Genomic DNA, 19,060 nt, shown 5'->3' with positions numbered 1-19,060 from the left:
GCTCATTAGTAGAACTTGTGCTGTTCTGTAGCAGGGAAATGGTGAAGAGCGTGCTAGATAGAATGGGATGGTCATGTTAAATGGGAGAGCTTCTTAAGATTGCTTCACAGTTGTTTGCATTACTGTATTATACCTAAAAGAAGTCTATCTGTTTGGAACTTGAATTATTTTTTTTAAAAAAACAATGATTTTAAAAGGAAAAAGCAGAAAGACCCCAACCAGCTGCTGAGTTCAGCATGCTGCACCCAGCTGTACGTCCATGTCCTGTGAGCAGCCGCGGGCAGGCAGGCTCAGAGCAGAGTGGGGGAGAAATGCGGGTCAGGGCAGCCCTAGTGCTTGCCCCGGTGGAGACCTGGAATTTGTCTCTATCTATGGTCTCCTGTTGCAGTTTAATAGAAGCACCTTTCAGGGACTTTGGACTTGAGTAATTTTCCAAGTGCTGTCTCAAAGGACAATGACAGTAAGAATTACTGAAGAGAAGCAAGTAACATAATCTGACACATAGGCCCTCAATGGAAATGCATTTTTATTTTTTTTTCTTTTTTTTGAAGAGCTGAACCCATTGAGAGTAAAATATTGCAGGAGTGAGAATGCAAAACAGAGGGAGTACACAGGAACATTTATTTTAAGCACAATTGTCCAGGCAAAAAATGCTTAGGGTGTATGAGACTGGACTCAAATGACTATTTGTGGCATCACTTTTAATTGATTTCGTAAGAAGCATTTGTTAACCTGCTGGCAAACATTTGAAAAGCTCAGTCAGTCTAGGGGAAAATAGATTTCTGTGTGTGGCTATTTTTATTTATATTGCATAATGTACAAACCCATTTGTTCCCTGAATAGAAGTTTGTAGTTAAAACAAATCAGAAAATGGCTGGGAGATTTTTATGAGGAAAAAAGTATATATGGATAGGTTGGTTTTCTGAACATGAGGTTTTTTTCTAGTTTCTTTATTATAGCTCAATTTCTCTTTAGGGTTTACAGTGCAGTGTATACAATTATTTATGAGATACTGGAGTATGATAAATAGAGCATTCAGACATTAAAAAAACACCAAAAACCCCACCCAAAGAAATCTCAGGATTTATATTACATGCCTGCATTGTATTAACTCTGAAATTAACTAACTATGAAACCAGAATCAGAAATATAAGAGAAGTTATGCTGGTGATATATAGGTAAATTAGCATAAGCATGTTTAAACTGATGGCCAAAGACAACAAATTTTGTTCTGCTTTTTTCAAAATTATCCTCTATGCAATCATTCCAAATGTTCAATTTGTTCTTCATAAACCCTGCACTAGGAAACAGATGCATAGAATAGGAATGTATCACCAGGGTCAGTGAATTCAGTCCTACATAACTCTGTAATAGACATTTTGTCTATAATGGTCTAGGGGACAACCCTGCCTCAAGCCCATATGCTTCATAGCAGCCTACACAAACTGTACATCCAGAGAGAACCAAAAGCTGTAACCCTTGGGTGCTCTGCAAACCTGGGTCTTCTGCAGTGTCAGAGAAGTATGACCACCACCACCCATGGTTACAGTTCCTTCCTCATAATTTAAAAGAAGGCTGACAACTTGATTTTTTTACAAGAACTATTAAAATGTTCAAATTTCTTCCTGAGTACCCTTTAAAATCGTTAAAAATGTTTTTAGCGAGGTCTTTATTGCTCCCTTGACAACGTTCTTGGAATGAATTGTCTGCAACACACTCCCTACACTCTTCCTACATCTTTAGAAGTTAGAACACCTTTCAGCTGGCCTTTTTCCACACTTAGATCTCGCTTATCAGTCTAATACACTCAGTGTGAGTTTTACCTTTCATTCCCTCTGCATGGTCTTGGCTGTTGCACTTGTATCTCAAATGTTTACTGCCCAACTCCCATGGCCTCTCTTCTTCCTCATCTTTAATGCTGTATAACACATGATTGACTCTGGGCTCTGCTGTCTGGATACATCTGGCACCTGTGGTCATGGTAAAGGAAGAGAGCTGTGATGCTTCATACCAGCAGCTACTGGTGAATAGTCTCTCCTTGTGATCCCTAGGAAAAGCGCACTCTCGTCGGCTACATAGTGCTTTGTCCTCCCCATCACAGCGTGAATCCATACACAGATTTATTCCAGATGCATCACCCAGGGTGTGGAGGAATATGCCAGGAGCAAAGTTGGTCTAAACAACTACAGAGCCCCATGAACAGCTCATTTAGAGTGGCTATGCTGAGGGAGGTGTCTTACGAGCCTGCAAAGGTGTGCAGGCTGGAAAGCTGTGTCACAGGACTGCCTTTTGCAAACAGTTCTAATAACTGCTTTTTTTTCTTTTACTGTCATCTTGGGTTTATTCTTATTTCCTGAGGGAGTACCTTATGTTTGGACACAAAGGTGATTGATTGATTGATTGATTGATTGAAGTTGACTGTTTCAGTGAGCTTGTAAGCGTGTGTGAATATGGTGCATGTACGTATTCGTTCTGTACTTTATCAGATGATGTGGCATTGGAAAGGGCCAGAAACATTTGTTTTCTTTTAGAAAACAAAATGTGATAGAGAGGTCAGCACTGGAAAAATAAATTCCCTCCATTAGACTTATTTCATGATGTCTGCATGGTCACTTCTGGAGTCAGTATTAAGTGGTGGATATTGTTCTGTGCATTTTAATATCTGGGTGAATGTTTTGCTATGTGGAAATGGTAGAAATCATAAAACCTAATGATGCTAAATAAAAAAAGCCCCAACTGCCAACAACCTCATTACATACCGAGCCAACTTAACGAACAAATGTGTGCACAGAATAAATAGACAGGATTAATGCCTAGAAAAGCACTGGCATTCAGGACAAAGCAAAATTCAATTCAAACACAGAAGATTGCTGAAACTCTTGGAACTTACTTTAAAAATACAAAGCCAAGAAAATATATAGTTAAAAGGTAAAAGGTAGGCTTGCCGTCGTTTAACCTGAGCTGGTAACTAAGCACCACACAGCTGCTCGCTCACCCCTGCCCTCTCCCACGAGGGAATGGGGAGGAGAATGGAAAAAACCTCGAAGTTTGAGATAAAGGCAGTTTAATATGTTAACAAAGGAAGAGAATAATAATAGTAGTAGTAATCATAGTAATAGTAAATTATTATTTTATATATATATATATATGTAAAAAACAAGTGATGCACAAATGCAATTGCTCACCATATGTGGAAGGGAAAAAAACCCAACCCGATGCCCAGTCTGTTTCCATATAGCAATCCCACCTCCCGCTACCTTCCCCAGTTCTATCCGGAGCACGTCGTTCTATGGCAGGGAATATCCCTCTGGCCAGTCTGGGCCAGCTGTCCTGGCTGTGCTCTCCCAGCTTCTTGTGCACCTGGCAGGGTGTGGGAAGCTGAAAAGTCCTTGATTTAGTGCAGACACTACAACTACCTAGCAACAACTAAAACCATCAGTGTGTTATCAACATTATTCTCATGCTAAATCCAAACCACAGCACTATACCAACTACTAGAAAGGAAACTATCTCAGCGGAAACCAGGATAGTATTTTTAAATTGTAAGATCTTCCAGCATTTTCTCTTACCACACAAATACTTAATATAGTGGATCTCCAGCTTGATTGAGATCCCTAGAGATTACTCTAATACAGATAAAAAGACATATTAATATATTGCAAGGGGAAGATTCAAAAGCCTTTCCCTCCATGTTTGTTTATAATGTGATCAGTCTACTAACTTTTCCCATGCACTCACCTAAAACCCGACATGCACACACCTAAAATTCTGCTCTCGCTGAGTCTGCTGCTTTTCCATGCAGTCAGCTGGAGTTTTGTCACTGGCTCCTGGCACAGCTGGAACAAGGTCTGTCTGGGCATGGGGAGAGGAGCATGTGGCACCGGAGTCTCTCTCCTATGAGAGTCTGCTCCCGTAAGCCCTCGGGGGCAGCTCTTCTGTCCGGTGATCCTCTCTCATCCCTCCTTATCTTTTATTTTATCTCAGCCCCAGGGGAAAGGTTCCTTCACAAGCCCTTTGCTCACAGAAGACATCTCAGCTGCCAACCCTTAAAACTTACACAAAGAGGAGATTTGTTGATGTGAAATACATGCAAAATTCAGCAGGCATTATAAAGTATTGAACAAATCTACACGAGAGACAGGGCATACAGAATTTCCCTCTAGTTCTCAGTTCCTTAGTTCTCCCTCTGTGCTCTTGGCTTATCTTGTTTCAGGGTAACACAATGGTATTTACTTATTTTAATACAATATTTACATTTTTTCCCCAACATTGGACACTTTTAAGATTCAGATGGAATTCAGGGTGCTGAGCCATTTGGCTAGACAGTGCTTTTGTCTAGATGGAGCTTTTGCCAAGAAAGGTTGGACCAGATGATCCTTGTGGTCCGTTCCAGTCTAGTATTCTATGATTCTATGATTTTCAGATCTTACTTTGGAGGAATTGCTATTAATGCTTGGATTTAATTAACATAGGACTTGGTAACAGCTTAATAAAAATTATATTACAAGCCATTCATTATTCCTTGGGAAATATTAAAACTTCTTAGCAATGTCTCAAAAATTAATTAGTTTTAAACTGGTACTTTTCAGAATTAAACTAGAAAATTTTGGTTTGCTTATTTTTAGGATGTAATTATGTAGTTTTTTTTACTGGAATTCAACAGTCTCAATTCAGAACCATATTTCTATTTTATACCATTATGCATTTATTGATAAGTATACTCTAAAAGAAACCCTGTATTCTTTCCTGGAATCCAATGAATGTCTGTGAAAGATAAATTATGTTTCCAGAATGGTTGCAAACAAGAAGGTAAATGGGAGCTCAAATTGATTTTTGTAATCAATTTTTAGTAAAAATACGGAATGCTGCTAATTCATTCTGTGCCGTAGAGAAATTAATTCCTGCTGTAACAATAGGAATTACAATGATCTTGATTTGTTGGGAATAAGTGAAAGGATGAATTTGTTCTTATGAAAATATTGTAAAACTTTCAAGTTGAGGGTCCTTACCTAGATTTGCTACTGTGTGAGTGCTACCTGGTTACACCTTTTCAGAGCCCTACCTTGGTTTTGACTGTGTCCAGAGCAACTACTATCTTTGTAATGCCAAAAACTGACACGAGTTTTTAAAGTATATTTGCAAAACTTTCCTCAAATGTTTATCTTCCTTCTCCCATCCATGCCTTCCATTTATTTTTTAAAACTAGAGATGTTGAATTAGTGCCATACAATTCTTTTATCTTACTCCCTATTGTCCCTTTTTCCTACTTTTTACTAGTGGAAGCAAACAACTGAATGGTTTCCTTTTTGTTTATTCTTTTTTTCTTTCTCAGTGGCATTTCAAGACTTCAACCTCTGAAAAGCTGTACTGTCAAAAACGAGTATAGAAAAGTGATAAGAAAGCAACGAAAGAAAGTCTGAATGATGTTTAATCTGTTGCATTCAATTGCAAATAGGAGTGCAAGAAAAATGTGGGAAGGGGAGGAGGATAAAAATCACGAAATTCTGTTGAAGCACATTTTATTAGTTTTTGGTGGCAAGCGGGGCAGGAAATTTTATCTTTTGAGGATATGAGAATGATTGGGGAATTTTTAACATAAATACTTGTCTCTTTCCCCTTCACCTTATAGTTTGGGACTCCATATTATTTTTTAGCCTTTTCAGAGGCTCAACAAAGGAGAGGACAGAGCCCCAAGGGCCCTGTTTCTACTCTTGCTTAATATATATAGGAGTTATTGGTCTGCTTGGAAAAGCTAGCTCTTCTGTTGAACTAGCAAATCTCATGAACAGGGGAGATCATATATGAAGTTTTAACCTGTGGGGAGCAACCAGTTCTTACAGAGAGAACTTCTGTGTTTGCTTTGAGGTTGTGTTTTTATGTAGCTTATCACAGAGTCCATCTCTGTTGTTGCATGGGGTAATGGGCTCTGACAGCAATTTGCCATTAGAGGCAACCATTTACCCATATCCACTACCACAGATAGCAAAAATACGAATAGCAATGCCAGCAGGTTTCTGGGCACTCTGTCTTCCTGACATTATTCATCAAATACAGCATATTTTTCTCACAATTGGTCAATTACTGCTGTTAACAAATGGTTTATTAGCACATTAACCTGCATTAATAGAGAGTCTTGTCTGTTAACTGCTGGAGATAAGCAATTTCTCAAGCTTTATAGATTTCAATAATCACTTTATGTAATGACATGTACAATTTTCTGTATTGAAAAAATGAGGAGGATTTTCAGAGACCTGACTGTGAGAAATATCTGGCAGTACTTGCAGCAGGCCCATACCTGTGGCATTATTCTATATTCAAAGTTCTGTCTTGCTCACAAGGCCTTCTGATGTATTGCAGACCACCTGAAAATGTTGGAGAAAAATCTGTTGTTACTGGGCCAATGAAAAAGGTTGATCTGAGAGCTCTAGGAACTGATGTCTGTTTCCTGAATTTTACAGATACTCAAGTCTTCTCAAGATCTGTAAGGAGAAGTTTTATCTCTGTCTAGATGGGATTTGGAGAGTAGGAGTCAAATATATGACATTATATTTGATACTTAATAATAATATTTGGTATTTGCAAATGGCTCAGGATTCCTGAGCAACTGCCAGGGTACAGTGCTCACTGAAGAGAATCAAGGCTCTTAAATAGGGAGACAGACAAAGAACCATGGCCAAATACCACCCGATATTCCACAACCTATTGTTGATATGTCTAATCAAACCACGTCTTCTTCATTTTCCCTGTTAACAGTCCCATTCATTCTGAAGTGGATGACAAGGACAGTGTGAGGATGAGGGCCTGGTGGGTGTAGAGAGCAAGGAGAACAAGAAAAGAGAATTCAGAGCTCCCCTGAATACTGAAGTGGTAGACAAGCTGTGGCAAGAAGAATCCCTGCTCAAAAAACATACACACTTTAGACACTGCTTTCACTGGTGTGCACTTGCATACTTGGGGAGAGCCTCATGCCAGGCAGCCATGCTAGTGCCCATATGCAAGAATAGAGACAAACTTTTATAGAAGGGAGAGGTGAAGAATGAAGTCTGTTTTCCATTGCCCTATCTCATCACCCAGCCACAAATATGCTTTGAAGGAAAAGTCAAGCTCAACACTTCATGATGCAATGAGAATAGGAACTGTGAGTGTGGCACAGGGTGTGAAAATGAATACTCAAAGCCACCTAGAGCCTCATGGTTGCTTTTGCCAAGGGGGCGAGCAATGTGTAGGCAACCTCCTTATCAGCACTGCAGAAAGAAAATTCAAATCCATTCCCATCTAGCCAGTGACATAAGTTACAGTAATGTAGTAGGAAGAGGTGATCTGTAGGGTTTGTTTAAATAATATTTCCCTTCTCTCCAAAGGATTTTTTGAGTCTGTTGCAGAGTCAAGACATTATACAGAGAGTTTAGAAAGTTACATTCTCATGAATCATTGCCTAGATGAAGATGCTGAACAGTCATTGTGAGGCCAAGGGCAGTAGTCTGTGATGTCCTCCGTCGTACTGCACTGTGCAGTTTGGATTGCTTGAGTGCTGTCGTAAGGTTTTGGTCTGCTGGTTGCACTGGGAGAAGGGAGGACCTCCCCGTATTTTACCTCCACTTTGCACGTTTTTATACTCCTGGCAGAGAACACATTGTAGGCTGGGAATTTTAAGACTGCCCAAATGACTTCAGATAACAAGCTCAAGGATTTGGCCTTCTTAATCATTCATATGCCTTTAAAAACCCCAGAGGTATCCCCATGCTATTCCATAGGTAACAGTGTTTTCATTAATATTTCCTGAGTGGAATATTTTGCATCTGCCTCTTCAGGTTGCTCTGTATGGTCCTTAGCAACTGTTCCTCCCTAGCCTAGACCACTTGCCTTGTTAAACTTAATCTCAATAAAATAAAAATGCTACCTCATTAATACTAAGCCTGACCCTCCTGCTAATTACCATCCTTAGAAAAGGGTTAAGTGTCATGCTATTTTACTTTTATAGCTGGCTATATTTTTTCTTGTTGGACTCATTAGCACTGACTGCCTTTGAAAATGCCTTTCAATTAATGTAATTTGCACATATTTCTTCACCCTCCAATTATGTTGGAAAGGAACTTGATCAGGAAAAATTGGTGTGTGATGGGAATTGTGGAATTGGGAACCACCAAATAACTCAGCACAGCTTTTTTCCCAGTAAAGAATATTTGCATTACCTTTCAGTCTAATTAAATTAATTGTTCAACTAGGTAAGAATTTTACAGAGTTTAATGATGTTATTAAGTGGAGTTTCTGCTGTATGTAGTAGGGGTGGAATATGAAAACACTTGGGTGCTCTTTCAAGTCCTAAGTCACAGCTGCAACTGATCCTGGATGAAATTGCTTAGAAGGTGAGATGACAATGGAAAATAATTTAACTTTTGAAAGAATTTGCAGGGACTTCAGGACTTTGATTTTGCACATTTTTGGACCTTGAATATTCTGCCACCTACATACAGTTCTAAGCACCCTAAATACAATGAAGTTGTGGGTGGTATTCTGTCAGAAGGAATTTCATCTAATGTAGCTGTTGTAGCTGTTGACCCTGTGGTTTTTTGTTAAGCTGAGCACCATGTTATCTGATGAATTAATTATCCAGCTACCTTCTTTGTGATCAACACTCAGAAATGGAGAATTGTCCTGTCTTGCTTCCTCTTCTCTGATCAGATTCCTCTAAGAGTCCGTAGGCATCTCGTCTGTTATTCTGCATATAACTTGAACAGTAGAGCTGTTGAATTTGCATCCACTCCTAATGCATAGGATCTGTTAAAACTGTCAGCTGGGCTACTGGTTTTGTGCATCAGCACAGATGCCATCTTGTAAAGAGTTTGAAGATGACCCAACAGGGGTACGATTTATATTTAAACTAAATAGATAGCTCTTTATTGGATGATTCCCAAATGGGATGAGAAATAACATCCTTTAACTAGCTGTTGAGCCCTAAGTCATATGGACTCATCAGAGGGGTTTAATTAAGAATCATCAAATTGAATGCAGTAGAAGGAAACATGGATATTTGTGCATTGTGATGGCCTGAAACCCTCTCTGAATATGGTTTCTCTAAAGAATTTCTGCATTCCTCTCCATACTTACCTTGTATGTTGATACATCCCTGTTATTCTCCTTGCTCACAGAGAAGGCTGACTTATGTTGAAAAAACATTCCCTGAGAGATGACAATAGACAGAGGGTGAATACCCTTTTTAACAGCATTGTGAAGCAGTCAGAGGCATCTCACTGCCTTTCTGTGCAGCAGCTCAACCGTGATAGAATGGAGGAAGTGGGGAAACAGCATTAGGTCAGTGGACGAAAGGAGACACACTTCTAGAAAAAGATAACGAAAGATGTGCCTAGATCCTGAAATTTTGGGCTGATGTGCTAACCCCAAAACATGAATCATGATTTACTACAGCAAATGAAGATTCTCAGTATCATAAGTCCTCGCAGAAATTCATCACATAAAAACCTGAACTCTACTTTTTATCCTCTAGAAAGCCTTAGGGATTTGAGGCCTCTAGAAACTGAATCTTTAAGAAAAGCATCAAATATCACTAGATGCATCATATAGCAATAAGACAGTAAAAGTGCAAGGTACAGAACAACTTTTCTTCCAACTGCATTACCAGCCAGTCTTATCAGAACACAGATGATTTTAAACATATTTTGATTCTTTGGAGGGGAATACTTCCCTTTTTGGGCAGCCCCTTTTGGGCTCTCTGGCACAATTGTGCCTTTCATGATTTGGGTTTCTAGCAAGACAATGACATTCGAAACCATTACAGGGAATCTCTTACCTCATAGAAAAAAAATTTAAGACAAAGTGTGTATTTATATTATGGTTTAGAAAAAAAAAAAAGTTTTTTCTCTTTCTGCTTTGTGGAACTTTTGACTCTGAAACCGAGCAAGGAATCCTTTCCAATGTCACATCCTCATCAGGAAAATCTTGACACATGGTGCTCTGTGATCACTTCTGAATGAGACTCAGTATAACTTAATGTACATATCCTCTAAATTTGATCTGCTATTGTAAATGAGATCAACACATTGAATGCAGAGGCAATGAAGAGGTGAAGCTGTCAATTTATTTGGCCAGGGCATCAGGGATCAAAGACTGGGGCACAGCTTCTAGAAAAACTACTTTGGCATCATGTCACCTCTCTGAGTCAGTACACAACCCAATGGAAAAGTAGCATCCACACACATCAGTGTCATATTAGATCTACAGATGGCAGCTGCTGAGAGAAACTAATCCCAACTAAGGAACCTCGTGGAGGCACTTGTGATACTGGCCTTTCATGCTTTCTGCATTTAATCAACTTCTTCTTCTCTTCAGGTTTGCAGTCTCCATTCCTTCCATACATCATCTCCTGAACACACTGGGCTCCTGAAGACCTCACTGCTGAGGTGAATGTGCTTAATACCACTTACTGAAGAGAAAAAGAGCTCCCACACTATTGGCTGAGGTTACTTATCCCATGCCCACTTGGCTCAAAGGAGATATGGGACAGAGCTCTGCAGGTCACATTCTCTCAGTACTAAGGAGCCTTATTTCCAAAGAGAATTTTCATAGAGCTGTTTGGAGAGCTACGGTATTTCCCCTGCCACAGACAACGACTCATGCAGAGCAGCTTTAACAGAAAAGGATTGGTAGTAATCCAGATGTAGTGGTTTTCTTTCACAAGGAATAATGAGCAAGAATTCAATGCAACTGTTTATAATGGCCATCAGAAGGACTTTACTGGCCGTTATGGCAGTTTAGGGTATAAGACAGTCCAGTTAATGTTCCAGAAAACACATAATAAAGATTTCAAGTGTGCTGTCACCAAATCATTGGAGTTAGCAGATGATAATCAGTCTCAATTTCACAGTATTGTCAGCGGTGCATAGTGTTAAATTTTTTAGCAGGAGGGACCTGCACTGCTCAGCTGCATGCCATGGACCCTTTGCTGCAGCTTCCAGTTATAAGTCTGAGCCTGCTTCTGCTGGTTTCGGCTAGGATAGGGTTAATTTCCTTCCTAATAGCTGGTATGGTGCTGTGTTTTGGCTTTAGGATGAGAATAATGTTGATAACACCCTGATGTTTTAGTTGTTGCTAAGCAGTCAAGGACTTTTCAACTTCTCATACTGGCCTGCCAACGAGAAGGGTGGGGGGGTGGGGGCACAAGAAGCTGGGGAGGGACACAGCCAGGACAGCTGACCCAAACTGACCAAAGGGATATTCCAAACCATGTGATCTCATGTTCAGCATATAAACTTGAGGGAAGCTGGCTGCTGGGGCTCAGAGATATGCTGGGCATTGGTCAGTTGGTGGTGAGCAATTGTTTTTCGTTTGCATCACTTGTTTTTCTTGGGGTTTATTTATCTCTTTTTTTTTTTTCTTATTCTCCTTTTCATTACAATTTATTGTTGTTGTTGTTGCTATTATTATTATTATTTTATTTTATTTTATTTTATTTTATTTTATTTTATTTTATTTTATTTCAATTATTAAACTGTTCTTATCTCAACCCATGAGTCTTCTCACTTTTTACCCTTCTGATTCTCTCCCCCATCCCACCAGTGAAGGGGGAGAGAGCAAGCAGCCGTGTGGTGCTTAGCTGCTGGCTGGGGTTAAACCACAACCCTGCTCTTTGAGAATGCATGAATGTATGTTCTGCCAAACACTCAAATTTCATATTTTTGTGGTGTTTCAATGTGTTTGATAGTGACATCTGTCCCAGCTGGGGTTCTGGTGGCTCTAATGAAGAACACAGCAAATGTCTCATTGATTCCAGTTTAGTCCTTTCCCTACTTACACTCGAGAATATCTTTTAGTAAGAGAAACACTATATCTGTAGCATATGTGCAACTATCATCTTCTTTATAAACTGATTTATATACAACAGCTAGTTATTAACCTTTTATATTTTTATATATTTATATATATATTTATATATTTTTTAATTACATTTAAGGGGGCACGGGCAAAATGTTGTTTTGGGAGGATCCCAGTAACAGGACTGAGATGAGCAGTGACTGCATCAGGCCCAGGCTAGATGTGAGAGCACGCCTGCCTAGGTGATGGTATGTAAATTGGTAAGCTGTGGAGAGGTTAGCATGGAGCAACAAGGGAGCAGTGTGGCACACCCGAACAAGGGCAAAGAGCAGGTGCTTGGGTCTTTGAAGTCTTATCACAAAATGTTAGTCATATATTAGTTTAATCTTAAATCTAGACAATTTTTCTGGTACTCCTACCGATTTCTGATTGTTCCAGAACATCTCTGCTTTAAATCTTAGAATGCCTGTATTGGTTGCTGGTTTGCACATATTTTTTGTTAGGTTTCTTCCTTTTTTTTTAATAATTAATTTTCCTCCCTTTTATATTTACAGAGAGTATCAGCTCGCACTTTGCTTGGACAAGCAGTTGCCATTTCTTAAAATAACTGCTCTTTTCTCATCAGGAACACTCTTTGTTCCAATTTAAATTATTTTTTCTTGAAAGAATGACATTAGAATCACATTATTCTGTTATTGCCTTGTACAATGCGATTGCACAATACTATTCTGTTTCACTGGAAATACTTACCTTGTACATATCCCAGAACTGAATTTGTCATGCTCAGAGTCACATTTCTTGATATTTACAGTGATGAGCTAATCCTCCCAGACTGTTGTGCTTTTTTTTTTGATTTGTGTCTAAGTGATGATTCTCTATTTAATGGCAGAATTCTAGTTCTGGTACAGAGCCTAGAAGCACAGCTCTGTGCTATGAAACACTGGTTTTTCAATGCCTTACCAGTAGCCAGATCTTCCTAAATAAAAAAAAAAAAAAAATGTTGACAGTGCTTCTCCATTTTTTGTCACCAGAAAATTCCATTGGCATCTCCTCCTTGCGTCCTGTTAATTAATTAGAATATTACATAAGACTCCTGTAGAATGGTAGTCACCAACAATTGTCTCCTCATGCTAGCTAATTCAGAAGTCCACTGTATTGTCTTCATGCTACATAGTAATTTTTCATCTAAGACCATATCGAAGTCTTTCCTTAAGTCTGATGTATTAGATCTTCCTTAATTTACCTAAAAAAAATCAATTGCCCTATCAAAAGAAGATCACATTATCCTTCAATATGTTTTATATTTACTGATATTCATTCCCTAATATTTTTCCTAATTGAAATCAGGCCTTGTGGTTGCCAATATCCCTTTTCTCACTCTTTTAAATAATACTGCCACATTTCTGATTCCTGACTTGCATGTTTTGCCTCTGATTTGACAAGAGCTGGATTTCTTAATCCATATCACTTTCTGTTGCTGTAGTGCCATCTCCATTTTTCCTGAACAGCCCATCCTATTCAGTGCAATGCCTAGTCGTGCTTACCGTGTTTTTATGTTTTCCTTAATGTTTACAATCACCCAGTTTCATGTCCTGCACCAGGATTTGCAGTTCTTCCTTCCAGTTGTTGCCTTTGTCCTTTGCAATAAATACAACAGCTGTTTGTCTCTGACCTGCTTCTGTGTTTTGTATTGTCATACATGGATTGTATCACCTGCCTGGCTACTGCTCCCATCTGGCATCCTTCTGGCCTTTGGTCATCTCTGTGCAAAAATCCATTGAGCTAATTAAGGACCTAGACCATCAACTGCTCCTCTGCAAAGCCTTTCTTCTCTGCATGGTCAGTTAAAATTCAGAGAATCTCTCACCCTTTATGTTTAAAAGTTTCTGAAGCAGATCAGTTTTTTTGATTCCTTCGTGGCTTATTTCTGTGAGTAATTCTTGTTCTGAAGCTTCACAGTCAGTTGGTTGTGTTCAGAAGCCCAGACGGTTCATCTGAGGTCCAGGTGACTTTGTGTTTTTATCCCTTTTATTGGTAGAAGAAACTCAATTTCAGTGCAAATACTAGTGATGATAAATTATAATTCTACTTTGAAGTAGTTCGTGATATTGACTAGAAATAGCTGTTCTCATGACTATATCTGACAGGAGACTTATTTATGGCAATATTTCCAAATGATAGAAACAGGGGAAAATAATTAATGTAAAAGTCCAAATCCTGGACTATACCTGGATTATTTTTTTAATTTATTTTTATTTTTCCCCCTACTTCTAATTAATGAAGACAAAAGATCAGTGCAGAGAACCAACTCCAATTTGCTCTTGGCTTATGCTCTAGACCTTCAAAAACTTTTTTGAGGAAAAAGAAAAGAAAAAAGGAAAAGTGCTATTTTTGAAATAACATATGACAATCATCTTTGGCCAAACAAATCTACACAAATACTACCAATCCTTGTCTTCTCCAGAAATGCAGGATTGCTGGTTCAGAAAACACAGGATGCTACTCAGGAAGGTAATGTTGATAATAATGGAAAGAGTTGTTGTGGAGAGCAAAGGGAGTACGTGTACACAGCAAGAATGTTGCATGTATGTAGAAGAGACAAACACTACTGACTTTCACTTTTTTGTGTTTGACATAACACTACATTTCTTTGCAGAAAGCCCTTGGGCTTTGCAAGCAATGAAGCAAATTCTGCCCTTAATTGTTCCTCCCCATTCATTTCAATGAGAGAGCAGTGATGGAATAAAGTCTTAAAACCACTTCACCTGAAGTGCAGCCAGGCAGCAGACAGGACAGAGCTGCTGCTCCGCGTGTGGCTGTTCAACACTCTGTCTGTGCCCAAATCTGCTCTTAAACCACCTATTTCATTAGGATGAAAGATGAAGTTATATGAATGTCTCCCCAGTTCTTGGCATTGTTTTTTTTTTTTTTTTTAATCTGTGATCTGGAATTGTAAGGACCAGAATTGCAATGATTTGAACTGTGTTACCTGCTTAAAAAATAAGACGGCTGACAATACAATAAGGTGACTAGAATTTTAAAGAAAATGTGACAGAGGAAAGGACCCTTTTCTCTCAATGACTTAGTAATCATATTTGTCTCCATGGGAACTGCAGATCAGCCCCATGGTCTAGGGCTGCTGCTGTGTGTTTCTCTGCTGCTATGTGTTATTCCCTACTGTTATTCAGAACAGAAAGGACAAAAGTTGATGAAGAAATCTCCCTCACTCTCAGCAACCCTTGTTCATTGGACAAACTTGTGCTCGAGTGAGGGTAACCCTGTAAAACCAAAGTTGTACATCCAATTCCCTTCAAACTTTGTTTTCATCTCATCCTGCATTAGTCCCACAAATCACCATCCGTAATCACCCGAATTTCCCACAGCTCTTTTCAGCTGGTGCTTTTGGGTCAAAATGAGGGCAGGTTTTTGAGCTGTATGTAAAGATGCATGCCTCTATAATATTACAGGGACTTGGTTAACAGGTTGCACTCTTGTTGTAGCTTATTCCTCTTCTGAGAGGAGAAAAATGGGTTCAGGCACTATATTCCTTGACTATTTCTTTCACAATGTTTGCAGTCTTGGACAGAGATTTAAATGACTAAACTGGCAACATACTGAAGCAACAGCAAAATGTACAATTCCCTAGTGCCCGGAAAGCAGCTGTGCCTAAAAGCTGTCAGCCAGCAAATCCTCTTTCTTTCTGCAGAACTGTGTGTTTCCATCAATTTATTCTGCCCCAGACCACTCAAATTAAGGTCACTCTGTCATTCTATTGCCATCTCAATTTTGCATCCTCAAATGAAAGCTAGCATTGATGTGGATGTGTCCAGATAATGAGAGATTGCACTGTCATTTATTACACGTGAAATACATAACTTTTACTTTTGTGCAAATGGATTGCAAGAGCATTAGAGATATGATACCAGACACCCTGAAAAAGTTACTGTGTTCCAATAAATTTTCCTGAACTTTTCCTGATTCAGTTTCAGCCTTTCAATTCTGATAAAGCTATTAGTTTCATTGCTTTACCATTTCTAGCACAAGAAGACATTCCAGGTCATGACTTGGACCCATGAGAGTATGAGGATTGCCCAGCAATTCATTTCTGATCAGATAAACCCTGAAGGGTTCAAGTGTGTATCCAAGTGCATCCAAAAATCTTTGGAGGAGAAATCTCATTAGAACAGACTTTCCTTTAAGCTTTTTGTCATCCCTGGCTGGCTTTGAAACAGAGCAGAAATAGCCTCATTCATGGCTTTGTTTTCAAATATGTTGGGGTGGTTTGGTTTGGTTTTTTTTTCTCTCTCCAATATTTCCATTTGTAGCTCTGAGTGAAACTGGATAGGAGAATAATACAAAATTTCCTGAGAAAAGAACCTAATATTCTGGAGACAATCAAGCAGTAGAAGTAGTCCAAGCACTGGCCAAAATGTAATGCTGGTGCTTAATCATTACCTGACTCAACTCTCCTCTTTCTTGTCCTGTTGTCATGGTGTTCATTAAGTGATGATTAGCCAGTGTAGAACTTGTTTAAATGGCAAACATAGCAATGTCCAGTTTCTAAATTAATTCACTAAATCTATTTTTATTAAAAAAGATTTAATATTGTTCTGCTTTTGTTATTTAGCTATTTTAGTTTAATTGATTAGCTGTAAATTGCCGGATGATGCATTTCAATTCCTTCAGTACTTTGAATAGTCTGAACTTTTACGAGTAAATGTAAAATTCCCTCTCTGAGCAGCAAGTGATGAAATTAACTTTGCACAGTAAATGTAATTACATGAATATTTGTGGAAATAAAACACAAAATTCAATGAGAAAAACAACAGCAATAGTGTTACAGGATTAACTCTATATTTCTCACAACTTAACAAGTTGTTCTTGCTTACACATCCATCCTGTTTTTATTTCACAGTAAAGGTAAAGACTTCAAATGAACATGTCGCTAAAACGTAAATGAAAGAGACCATGGCTATTCCTCTTTATGCCATTTTCAACTTGCTCTGTTGAGACCTTTGTTTATTTACCAGAATAATGACACTTACTCACATTTGTCCTGAACTTCCATTGGAAACTTACTGTCTAAAACTTTTTGACAAAATCTCAAAAGCTGATTTAAGCTTCTGTCAATTTATGTACTCATTTCAGGTTTGCTTTCTGGTCTTTTTTTTTTTTTTTTTAACCTCACCAGAATAATTACATTTGTCATTACGTTTATGTATGAATATAACTTGCTTACTTGTTACAATTTTAAGACAAAAATCTTTGGCTATCAGAAGAAATTCTAGAACCAGTTAACAATCTTAAAAGATAACAACATTTTTAGTTGCAGTTCACAAGTCATGACACTTAGGCAATTTCTTTTAACTTCACAGTATTCTCTGAACATCCATGGAAATGCAGACAAAAACGGATTTTAGCTCAGTGTTTTGCAAGCTTTCTCGAAATGGTTTGAGGAGAGAGCTTGGTCATCTGTGGCTTCAGCCAGAGATTAGTTCCTTGAAATCTCACGCCCAACAGCACTCGTTCTGTACAGCAAAGAGAGCGCCAAAGCTGGGGCCCAAAGTGCTGCTCCACGAATGATTCCTAATGAAAGCTCCAGCAAAACGGGCCCATCTCTGCCATCAGCCTTCTCATTTAGGAGCTGACATAATTCATCCTCCTTCTCATCTGTTGCCCCTCATTATCCAGGTGGCCTGATGTGCCACATTACACCCTCGGTAGATGTATTCCTTTTCAAAAGCACACTCCCCAGATCAGAGCTGTTTCTTTTGATTTGCTTTCTGACTCGCTGACATTTGCAGAGATGCGCCAGTGCATCTGAGCCCAAAAACAAGAAGGTAGAAAACACATGAAGTTCCTTTTGCCTTTCATCTCTTCAGCCTTTGTAGTCAGACGAGATTTCTATTACATTGGCCTTTCTTATCTTCTTCTGCTTTTTTTTTTTTTTAATTTTGCTTTCATTTACCCTGATCTTCTTATTAAAGTTGCTCAGCTCTTTCTTGAGTCCTGCCAGCAGAGTTGTTAGCAAGTCTCCTCATGCTGTGACTCTCTTATGTAAAACATTCTTTAGCACTTTGTCGCTTGAGTTCCTCTGAACTGTATTCCTGTTACATCAAGATACACTTGATTGAAGCTGGGGATGCAATTTTAAAACACCACTGAAAAGAATTATTTTACTCAAACCCAGGCGTGTCTTCAGAGGGTGTTGTAGTCTCCTTACCCCATCTCAAATTTATCCTTTGTCAGTCAGTCTATGATACAGAGATTGCTTCCTGTCCCCTGTGTTGTAGCAATGAACTAGCAGACAGATTATGAATTCCTGGCTTTTTCTGCTTTGGACTAAAAGTTGGCTAAGTAAGTCTGATGTTATCCTGTACTTGTGGTTTGAGCCTAAAATAAAGCCTTATATTATTACATCAAATTGAGATTACCAGCAGACCTTTAGTCTACCAGTCATCTATCTATGCATTAAATATCTGTGTTGGTAGAAGGTCCTGACTTCTGATGCTTCATCTATCATCTAGCTTAATCTATGATTAGTATCTGCGTAGGTGTAACCACACCTACATGCAGTTCATGCTTGCAGCATTTGTTTCCAGGAGGGCAAGAGACTCTAAATGGAATAATTCACTGAGGCAGTTGTGATAATAGTCCTGATGATAGACATGTTTATGCTTCTACAGAGTCAGGACATGGAGGGCAGACACCTTGCAAGCTGTACTACCTCTCAGAGGTTTCTGGGCAGAAGCAGCAGTTAACTGAGATCCAGAGAACAGAACTACATCTCCTCCTACCCTGCCAGACACTGTTCTTCCCAGCACTTCATACTCTGTGTAAAACACCTAGGGCAGTTGCAGCATCCTAAAGTCTCCTTTTGCCCACTATAATCAAAGTCAGGAATTTTCTGTTATGCAAATCTTAATCTGGCTTTTCTTTCCCCTGCAATTATTGAATCTACACATCATACACCAAGATGTTAGAGCTATAAGTAAATTTTATTTGTTGATAGATTGTCAGTTGCATTTGTTGGGGGCTGTGAAATGAGCAACTTCTATGCTACTTACAGAGGGGTCCCAAGCATTGGTTATGGTTAACTGAATTTTATATCCCACAGCAACTCATTTTTCAACTTTCAGTGCTTTGGTCTGTATCTTGACTCTGTAATACCTCTATTGGGAGATGAAGGAAGTTTTCAATATGTGCTTGAGTAAAAATGAAGTCACAAGAA

Source organism: Balearica regulorum, chromosome 5 (assembly GCF_011004875.1).
Source record: "Balearica regulorum gibbericeps isolate bBalReg1 chromosome 5, bBalReg1.pri, whole genome shotgun sequence".
Lineage (NCBI taxonomy): Eukaryota > Metazoa > Chordata > Aves > Gruiformes > Gruidae > Balearica > Balearica regulorum.
Note: the sequence above shows the minus strand (reverse complement) of the source record.